This window comes from Lycium ferocissimum, chromosome 8, assembly GCF_029784015.1.
Source record: "Lycium ferocissimum isolate CSIRO_LF1 chromosome 8, AGI_CSIRO_Lferr_CH_V1, whole genome shotgun sequence".
Classification (NCBI taxonomy): Eukaryota; Viridiplantae; Streptophyta; class Magnoliopsida; order Solanales; family Solanaceae; genus Lycium; species Lycium ferocissimum.
Window position 1 is genome coordinate 5,708,704 of NC_081349.1, and position 12,129 is coordinate 5,720,832.

Here is a 12,129-nt window from a genome sequence, read left to right on the forward strand (position 1 = left end):
CGAGGTGATTGATACACCATACCCCGGGGGAAAACCTCCACGGCCGCGGCTGACTCGGGGCCCCCAAGTCCTGCCCCGCGCGACAAAAAACTCGACCCAATATTGTTGCAAGGCCCGGCCCAAAATTATGGTTGAATAAATGCAAGTTATAAAGCCCCCAAAGTATGTAAAGCAATCGTCAACACTGGACACTACCCCCAAATTCAAGATAAATTTTTCCTCTTTCAGTCAAAAACCCAATACGAGTGATACCGGTTCACAACCATGAATAAGTTACTAAGTATCACGTCTAGTATCACACATGTGGCAACAAGCCAATAGATTACAACAAGGCAACAAGCCATAATCAACAACAATACCAAGCTCAAATTCGTATCGAGTATATAGGAAAGATAAAGAATGAGTACATTGCATATCAACTGAATCATAACAAAATATCAAATCATTGTGCCACACATTGACACATCTCTCGATGTGAGTAACAAGTCAAGTTCTTTCCCCTATCCAAGATAACACCCAACAAGTGAGGGATAGGAATTTCAAAGTCATGATAAGACGACTAAGCATTAAGTCAAATATCACACACGTGGCAACAAGCCAATAGATCACTACAAGGCAACAAGCCATAATCAAACAACAGTACCAACCTAGGTAATCCACCCCAACTTTACACCCGAAGGCCTAACATGCTGTCTCTGAAAATCAGTAACTCTACATTTGCTTAACTAACCGTAGTCTAACCATAAGGTAAGCCGTAACCTACCTGGTAGCCGAGCGGGAGCCGTGAACGATCACACCTTTGCCTTGCTTTTACGGAGAGTTGACGGTCAACCCAAAATTCCTTCGTCACGTTCGTAAAACCTTCTCGTGTTCGCGAAGAACAAAGTTCGCACCGGAAAACAACAACAATTTGAAGTAAAATGGCCATATCTCAATCATACAGCGATGAAATACGACGAATCTTGTTGCTATAGTTTCAAAATTACAATACGGATTTAACGGTTCAATCAAAACACAAAACGAAGGTCGTTTCCTCATATGATACCCTTTTTGCTCAAATCAACTTCGAAATCGAAACAAACACCATGCAACCTAAAATCATCTAAAACTCATCGGAATCTAACCAAAATTTGTGGACAAGTCCAAAATAATCATATGAACCTGCTCAAACTCTCAAAATATCAAAACGGGACCATCTTGACCTGATCTTAATCGTGGTCAACTCCAAATCATCTCCAATGCTAGTTTCTCAACCAATCACCTAAATCACACCCTAACCTCTCGAAAACCGAACCAACTACTCGACTAAGTCATAAATCACATTCCAAACCTATTGGAACTGTCAAAATTTTATTACAGGCACGTTTACCCAAAAGTCAACTTTTGGTCAACTATTTTTCACTTATTCAACTTAAAAACTTCTAAATGCATCAAAATCAACCATGACTCATCCGATCACCTCGGGGACCGTTCCACCCATCCCCACAAGTAAAAAACACTCCAACAACGATGGGGAAAGAGTCAACAGGGGTAAAAAGGATAAAATGCTTAAACGACCAAATGGGTCATTACAGTCCTAATAAGCAAACGGTGAAGGCCAAAGGTCCGGTGCCATCCCACTCGACCAAGGATTTAAACTCTTCAGGGTGCTCCACAAATCCTTGTTTGGTTCCAAACCGTTTGTGTATCTCTCTAAAGGCTATGGTTGGACCGATTATCCAATTTGCGTGGGATAAGGATAACATTTTGAGGATTTGGTTAGGGATAGGCTTATATGGGATAAGAATGCTTTGATCGGGTTTCTTTCTTCTTTTTAGGCTAGTCCCGATGTTTTCTATCACATGCTGAAGCTCCTCTAAGGTTAGGGATATCTCTACGTCCTCCCCAAACCTGAACACCATCCTATCTCGGTCCCAATAACCCGTGATGATCTCTACCAAATCCCTACCCCCGGTTATGACCAATAAAGGTAAAAGATTTTCTAAACACTTGGTTAGTTTTCTTTGTGCCTCGGCATTCATCCAACCCCACCATATTTTCAATATATGCGGTGCCTTGAGAACAATGTTGAATTTTATGTTGTTATTCATCTACAAAATAAAGCACGGTTAATCCCCCAATCCTATGAACAATGGTTTAACTCATAGGAACAAACATGTTTCCAATTAGCACATAATGGGCATGCGGTGTCTTTTTGGTCATAGACCGTTTTGATACAAGGTAATTTCCTTAATAGGTTTTGTCTAAAATATTCAAAATCCATCTAGGTCAATCATGCGCGAGTCCGGTAGGATTTGGCTCGAATCTATCCTAATCCAATGCTAGTCTAGGCTTTTTCGAATTGACAAGAACTCGAGTGAACTACTCGAGGCGAACTGTTGTCGGCTGTTGTACGATCGCATGCCAACTCCCCGTTCAACGTGTTCCAAAGAAATGGTGTCACGACCCAATTTCACTAAGTCGTGCGGGCACCTACCTTTCCCACCTCGGTAGCCGAACCCTTAACTCAACATTCAAAAATAATAAAAAAAAAAAAAGCGGAAGAAGTAAAGTAGCGAAAATCTCACAATTATAATATAAATAAGAAAATGTGGAAGTAAATGAAATTCGCCCCAGTATCTGGTCTGGTTATACAAGAGACTTTAACTAAAATCTACAAGTCTAGAATATCAATAATACATCAAGTCCGAATATGTCTAGGAATAGGAAATAAGACATAAATAAGAAGAATCTTCAAGGCGGCGGACGTCTCGTGCTCGCCAATTCCAGAGACTCTAAGCAAATCTCGGGCGACATTCACCCATGAGAAACGGAGGTAGATCTAACAAATTCGCATTCATAAAAGAATGCGACAGAAGTACGGGTCGATACAAAACCACGATCTTGGTAGGTATCATAGGCCGACTAAGTATAGCTAACATAATCCAACAAATAAAGCAAGATAGGCAAATAAATCAACAAGTATAAGTCAACACAATCAGAACCAAGTACACGTCATCGCCTAGGTAGAGCATCTAAAACCAAATGTGCTAAGTCTTAATATGTCCAATCCGAAAACAACATCACAAGTAAAACACCAGATCATCACAATATAAGCCATGATGCAATCCAATGCAATAATGTATGAATGCAAATGCAATGCAATGCAATGCCATGCAATGCTGTGTACACATGTAATCCGGATGCAATACCTCTACGTCTCAGTAGCACAACCCAAGGTGACTCGCAAAGTCTAAGTACTACTCGTCCTGGATCTTTGCCCAACAAACAGACGAGACTCCGGATCTTTGCCTATGGAGGATTTTCATCAGCACCACCCTGGGGGACCTGCGGAGTCCATACACACACTCAATCCACGATTCTAGGACAAACATCGGATATCGGACTCTCACATCACTCTCATCCAAATCGAGCCTATCTCATCATAATATTTCATCAAGTATCAACAATGTATCAACAGTATATCATAAAGGATGAGAATGTGTGCAATGTATGTGTCAACATCAATAATCAATCAATATCACAATTACCAAACATGAGTACGCTAATAATATCATGAAAAACTACACAAGTCATATAGAACCATATCTTCGTATCAACATCAACAAGTAAGGTACTATAATATCACAAACAAGATGGAATAGTAGTCCCTAATATCTACTATCAACACGTGGCATCAAGCCAAGAACGATAGAACAATCAAGTCACAACACAACGAGGTGGCTAACCCCAATCACACAATAAGGCCCAGCCTAAGACAAAATCCAACAAAATTTCATACCCGAAGGTTTACATGCGGTCTCCGACAATATCATCTAAATATATGCTTCGCTACACGAAGTCTCACCAAGGGTAAGCCATAACCTACCTGGATGGCCGAACAGCGATACACCAACAATCACTCCTTAGCCTTGCCCTTCCATGGAGCCTCAAGATCAAGAAAGTCTAGGCATATTTGAAATCTAGATTAGAAATCATGAAGATCGACACTTGTATTGCTATCATTCAAATTAGGTCAAAACCAAACCTAGAATTTGGAAAAATTGGGCCCACAGGGTCAAAACGGAAAAATCGGGAGTAAAATATCCAATTAAACACTAGGTGATCAAAACCCATCAATTAATTGCTAAATTAACTCAAGGGTTCATCCAATTTCAAAATCCAAGCAAAATCCCCAATTTTGGGTATAAACCCTAACTCTTAGCTTCAAGGATTCAACACTAAAAATGGAAGATATATGATTAACAACCTTAAATACATCATAATCAAGCATAAACCCAATCAATTGCATAATTTGAAAGCCTAGGTAGAATATCCATTACATCCACTTTTTATCTTCCATTACTAAGGAACTAACAAGGGATGAGGGATTCTAAGATGATTAGGAATAATGAATTAATAAGGAGATTAGCAGGACTTACCACAAAGAATTTCCCCCAAGAATCTTCTAAAACAGTTCCCAAGAGCTCAATATTTTGTAATGGTAATAAATGATAGAATAAGGGCTTTTAATACACACTTAATGAAAATAACAGGGCCGATAATGTTACAGCGGCATCGGGACAGCCACGGCGCCACCGCCCAGACGTCCACTCAGACCGTCGGGACGGTTAAGCAAAAGTAAGCTTGCCCGCCCCAGCGGCCATCATGCCGCTACGGCGGTGCCGCTGGGACCGTATTGGTACTTCCCTGGCGGACACCAGGGATCAGAAATCCCAAATATTTTCCAAGTCTCAACCGAAATCTCGACCAACTCCCGAAGCCATCTGCTCACAAACCACATACACAGACCTACATAAAAACACGCTACGAATGCACTCGTGGCCTCGGAATTCCCAGCGGAGGTCTCGTTGACCGAGTCAACCCCCGATACCTCAATTCCAACCTCCCAACCCAAGTCCCAAAATGCATCCGAGTGCATTGAGAACCGAACCAGATATACACACAAGTTCTAAACGACCATCCGGACCTATCAGAATCGACGAATTTTCGATAAAGGTCTATTTACCACAAGTCAACTTTGAGTCAACCCTTTTTCGCTTTAAGCCCAAATTTCACAAAAAGTCGCCCGAATCAAATTTAAACACCTCGAGAAGCGTGTCAATGATCCTCTCGGGTCAAAAGGGAGCTAACCAAGCTCAGAAAAGGGTCAAAAGGGTTGGAAATGCAATAACGACCAAACAGGTCGTTACATCAGATACCAATTAAACAATCGTTCTTCCTCGACCGGCAAGGAAGAGAGGACAGAAAAAGCTCGAATTGGCGATAACTGAAAATATCGGCTACGTATGCCGAACTTCTCTTTACCGGAAAGATTCTCATTGAACAAAACTAAATCCCAATGAATGATACAAAAACCACCAAAACGGTACTTCTCCAACACAAAACCATGGAAAACTGGATGACAGATCCGGTGAAAAACTAACTTATAGAACAAGGGTCCAACAATGGGTAGTCTCAACGGACAATACACCTCGGGCTCATTTGCCTTCCTTGCCAAATCGCAAGACACCCTTGCCAGGTGTAACATTAAAACCTGATCATTCACTCTACCAGTCACAACTATCTAACTTAGCTCAAGCTCCAGTTCTCGCATCTCCGCATTAAAATTTCCTTCACAACTGATCCTCAAATAAATAAATCACTTTACTCGAATTCTCTGATTTGATAAAACCGCAACTCTGAACGCAAACAATAGGCCCCACAACTACTTCCCAAACTAATGCGATCCTCTAAAACATGGTCACAACCATGGCCCATTCTGAACCGATAAATACTTTGATTCTGCTAACTCCTTCTCCCACATCTTCTAAAGCCGTTACTCGCACCACGATTCCTAAGGAACATATGAATACACGTACCAAAATTCTGAACCCATAACTTAATCTCGCCAGAAAGAATCCTTGATCCATCTGTGATCTCTACGAAATTTCATCAACTGATCTTACCGGCAGCCAACTTGGCCAGTTTCCAAACCTTCTTAAACCTTCAAATCACAATATAGGAACCATACCACTGAATATCACGCCGAGCAAAGTCCGTTAGAACCCAACTGATCACTAAAAAGACCATTCACACAATAGCTCCTTCTTAACTATGTACTTAGCTCATTGTATACTCTTATTCTATCCTGAATAATTGTTCTCAGAAAGTATCATCAAATTCACTAGAAAACCCTGACAAAGCTTGGTAAATCTGTCATACCTCAAATCTGCCGAAACGCTTCAAATCCTTAAATATCTTCCTCGAAGTGTAATCATGGACCTTTCAGCTTAACTCGAACAACGCTGACCCTGAACGAATGCACAACCCTCAAATATCACCAATAGTCATTAGAACTGACTCCGAATTTCGAAACCAATCACAGTCATACCACGCATAACAAATCATGTCTATCATTTTTAACTCCACAAGTTGAGTCTTATCCAAGCTATCAATTTAGTACCGAAGAGCTATACCTTACGATTTCAACTTCATGTTTCTCAACCTTCATCCAATATGCGAATTCGATAAAACCCCAAACTTTTTGACGCCAAAACCTGAAGCCTCATATAGTAATTATATAACCATCGAGCCTCTCATAATATCATCTCGATATGCTCGTAAATTCTCCAAAAGTTTCCAATCTTACACTGTCGCTTGAAATCTCATGCAATTACCCCCAAATCCTTAATAACCAAAAGCGCTTACTCAAACTGTCTAGTCAACATTATTTGCAATCATGTTGTATTACCACGAGCAAGGTCCCTCCCCGAAAATATAACTCAAGTCTCACATGATAGGAATTTCACAATCCTTTCTCTTAAAGGACACTAACTTATTCACTGTAAAAAGTTACGAACTTATCCAACGGTGTACCACTAAGCCACTTTTTATAAACCTCAACAAGTCGGTTCACTGAAATATACTTCTCACTAGTCGCGGATCACGAACCTCACGGAACTCTGTCATATCACATAGTCCATCCCTATAGATTTCCTCCATAAGCTCTCGCAACAAACATATCTCAACTGGAAAATGCAAGACGACGAAACCACAATCCATACTGACCCAAGAAATCCCCAAGGTATACCTTTTTCTTCTCGATTCACAATCATCTATACCTTTTCTCGACTGGTCAACTCCCAATTTTCTAATCACTTCACGATCATCGATACCCTAATCAATCCTCGAATCCACTCTATCGAATACCACATAATCATAAATCTTGCAAACTAGCCAAATTAATCCTGGAGATAGGATCGTACCACACACTCTGCACATTAGAGTTTCCTTAACGCTTACAACTCGAACTTGAACACTCTCTAAATCCAGTGTATCACACAAATAGTCTCACTAATATCCTCATGTATCTCACTGAAGCGTCTTTTCCCGAATTGGCTTACTCAATTTTTGAAATATCATCCTGAACTCAACTGAGTTAACCCAACACCGATCTACCATTTGAAGTATCCATGTTTACGAACCCCTTACTCAAATCTTTAACACTGCTAGTCCTCGAAGAATCATCTCTTACCTCAATTATCAAATCGGAACACCTCTAACTACTCGCACGCCAATCCCTCTTCTAAAATCACTAGTAGCGGGATCTAGACAATATTACACAATGACTACAAGGTTCCCAACCTTAGTCCATTACTGATCTCTATTAGTCTATGACATAACTGAAACATACCAACTCATCCATAAACTCTCAAGCCCACTCTGCACTGTACAATCGCAACCAAGCTCTCACATCATAACTCCTGTTTCCAAGGTTTTCTTGTTTCCCTTAACCTCGCAGATCCCGATCAACCTCATCCGTCACCCTTTTACTGTACGACATGAAATAATGCCCCGCAGTCCAACACAACTCACGTTCTCATGTTAACTCACCTCAAATCTTACGAACCTCAATCTCCAAAACCTGATAGCAAGATGTCTCATTGTAACCCCTCAGTCCCCATATTCCATCTCAAATCACTCTATCACTATCAACCAACAACACTCAAATCCACTCGATCCTCTAAACCAATCATCCCTCTGAGCCGAATGAATCACAACAATATCAATACTTCTCCTCAAATCGAAGTGTAGCAACCAGTAGCTTCCCAAGTCATTAACTCATCGCATACACCCATAATTGAAGTCATTCCTATCAGTCGATTACTAGTTCCTCAAAAGCCTACAACCCAGACAATTTACTGATCAAACGATGTGCCTATAGCATTCACTTAGTAGCCGAGTAGCCTTTTAACATCAATGAGCTCATATCAAGAATAACTGTTTTTGCACCAGTCGTAACCTTATCCTGACAATCGTGTTAGATGCCAATTTTTTTCCTTCCCAATCTCACGAAAAGTACTTATGTCCAAGATATTCCAGGAAGTCTTGCTTCGCTACACCCTTTCCATAAAAGCTTCCTTCATGTCCTTATTGTCGACTTCTTTTCTCTATCTCCCATGATAACAATACGTTTGCCCAATTCGATGGCCATCACCGAACTTACACTTTTTCTCATATACTAAAGTCTAATACTCTACTGCTGCTGGACCATCGATCCGCCATTGTTACACCAGTGTCACGCACACCCTCATTATGCCTTGACGAAGCTAAAGTCAAATCGATCATATCATCGAGCAACCCACTATTGTTAAGCCATAAATGCACTTTGTCACTTTTGAGCAACCCAACGCTGAAACATAGAGACCCTGTAACCCTCTAAACTATCTTCCCATTTCTCACAAACTTTCACAATAAACGAGTCTATTTGCGACTCCTCACAACAATCGAGTCTAACCGCGACTCCACACAATTGAAACCGCAGGCCATAACTACTAACTAAACTGCATCACGCATCCGAATCATGAAAACATATCTCATACCATACCACGACACGTCATAGATCAACCATTCGTGTAAGAATTAAGGATGAGTTTTCATCTCCCGAGGATTATCAGGATAAGAAAGTTCAGATACCAATTGGAATCGACTAGATACCAATTTGAATAAAGTCGCACGAGGGAATGAAAGAATTTGAAGTTTCCTAAATGTCTTATAGCCTCTTGCAGATAAGTACGGAGCTCATCGTACCAATCCACGAGACACTACTAGACACGCTTTTGTATTATAGACCGGATAACCTAGGTCTCTGATACCAACTTGTCATGACCCAATTTCAATAAGTCGTGCGGCCACCTACCTTTCTCACCTTGATAGGCGAACCCTTAACTCAACATTTTCAAATAATAAAAAATAGCGGAGGAAGTAAAATAGCGAAAGTCTCACAGCTATAATATAAATAGGAAAATGCGTAAGTAAATGAAATCCGCCCCAGTTTGGTCTGGTCATATAAGATCATCTAACTAAAATCTACAAGTTTGGAATATCAATAATAAATCAAGTCCGAATATGTCTCGAAATAGGAAAAAAGACATAAATAAGAAGAATCTTCAAGGCGGCGGACGTCTTGTGCTCACCTTGTAGACTCTAAGCAAATCTTGGGGCGACTTTCAACCACGAGAAACAGAAGTAGATCCAACCTAGAATTCTGCATTCATAAAAGAATGCAGCAAGTGCAGGTCAGTACAAAACCACAGTACTGGTAGGTATCATAGGCCGACTAAGTGTAGCTAACATAATCCATAAAATAAAGCAAGATAGGCAGATAAATCAACAAGTATAAGTCAACACAATCGAAACCAAGTACACGTCATCGCCTAGGTAGAGCATCTAAACCTAAATGTGCTAAGTCTAAAAATATCCAATCCAAAACTAACATCACAAGTAAAACACCAGATCATCACAAAATAAGCCATGATGCAATGCAATGCAATAATGTATGAATGCAAATACAATGCCATGCAATGCTGTGTACACATGGACTCTGGACGGAATACCGCCACGTCTCGGTAGCACAACCCAAGGTGACTCGCAAAGTCTAAGTGCTATTCGTCCTGGATCTTTGCCTACGGAGAATTTTCATCAGCACCACCCTAGGGGACCCGCGGAGTCCATGCACTTACTCAATCTACGATTTTGGGACAAACATCGGATATCGGACTCTCGCATCACTCTAATCCAAACCGAGCCTAGATCATCACAATGTTTCATCGAGTATCAACAATGTATCGAAAATATATCATGAAGGATGAGAATGCGTGCAATGGATGTGTCGACATTAATAATCAATCAATATCACAAGTATCAAACATGGGTACACCAACAATATCATGAAAGACTACACAAGTCATATAGAAACATATCCTCATATCAACCTTAACAAGTAAGGTACTACAACGTCACAAACACGATGGAACAACAGTCCGTAATATCTACTATCAACACGTGGCATCAAGCCAACAATGATAGAACAATCAAGTCACAACACAATTCATACAACAGGGCTCATCCTAAGACAAAATCCAACCCAACTTCATACCCGAAGGTTTACATGCGGTCTCCGACAATATCATCTAAATATATGCTACACGAAGTCTCACCAAGGATAAGCCATAACCTACCTAGATGGCCGAACAACAATACACCAACAATCACTCTTTAGCCTTGCCCTTCCGTTGAGCCTCAAGATCAAGAAAGTCTAGGCATATTTGACATCTAGATTAGAAATCATGAAAAACGATACCTATATTGGTATCATTCAAATTAGGTCAAAACCAACCCCATAATTTGGGAAAACGGGGCCCACAAGGTCAGAACAGAAAATTCGGGGGTAAAATATCCAATTAAACACTAGGTGATCAAAACCCATCAACTAATTGCTAAATTAACTCAAGGGTTCATCCAATTTAGAAATCCAAGCAAAACTCCTAATTTTGGGTATAAACCCTAACTCTTAGCTTCAAGGATTCAACATTAATAATGGAAGATATATGATTAACAACCTCAAATACATCATAATCTAGCATAAACCTAATCAATTTCATCATTTAAAAGCCTAGGTAGAATATCCATTACATCCACTTTTTATCTTCCATTACTAAGGAACTAACAAGGGAAGAGGGATTCTAAGATGATTAGGAATAATCAATTGGTAAGGAGATTAGCAGGACTTACCACCAAGAATTTCCCCCAAGAATCTTTTAGAATAGTTCCCAAGAGCTCAATTTTTCGTAATGGTAATAAATGATAGAATAAGGGCTTTTAATACACACTTAATGAAAATAACAAGCCCGATACTATTACGGCGGCATCGGAACCTCCACGGCGCCTCCGCCCCGACGTCCACTTAGACCGTCAGGACAGTCTGGCAAAAGTAAGCTTGGCCGCCCAAGTGGCCATCACGCCACTATGGCGGTGCCGCTGGGACGGTACTGTTGCCGCCTTGGCGGACACCAGGTACCAGAAATCCCAAATATTTTCCAAGTCTCAACTCAAATCCTGACCAACTCCCGAGGCCATCTGCTCACAAACCACATACACAGACCCACATAAAAACATGCTACGAACGCACTCGTGGCCTTAGAATTTCGAGCGGAGGTCTCATTGACCGAGTAAACCCCCGATAACTCAATTTCAACTTCCCACCCAAGTCCCAAAATGCATCCGAGCACATTGGGAACCTAACCAGATATACACACAAGTTCTAAACGACCATCCGCTCCTCTCAAAATCGACGAATTTCAAATAAAGGTCCGTTTACCCAAAAGTCAACGTTGAGTCAATCCTTTTTCGCTTTAAGCCCAAATTTCACAAAAAGTTACCCGAATCAAATCTAAACACCTCGGGAAGCATGTCAACGGTCCCTTCGGGTCAAAAGGGAGTTAACCAAGCTCGAGAAAGGGTCAAAAATGCAATAACGACCAAAAGGGTCGTTTCAAAAGGTGTTTCGAAATTTTTAGTGAAGGCCAGACCGCGATCCAGCGTGTCCCATTTGAAACCATATTTTTTTACCAGGAGTGACAGAGTTTATGATATGCAATGCATGCCAATTTACAGTTTGTAAGAAAATAAACAAAATAAGAAAATATTAACAATTATATCACATTATATTGAAACCCTTATGGTTAGAACCTAGAAAATCGCCAGGGGAGTCGTCGTCTGTTACGGTTCAGTTTTACGCGGGTGTATAAAAGCTACTAAGAAGTTGCGAACTCTATTTGGATTTTGTATCTTTTAGAGTCGCCACCT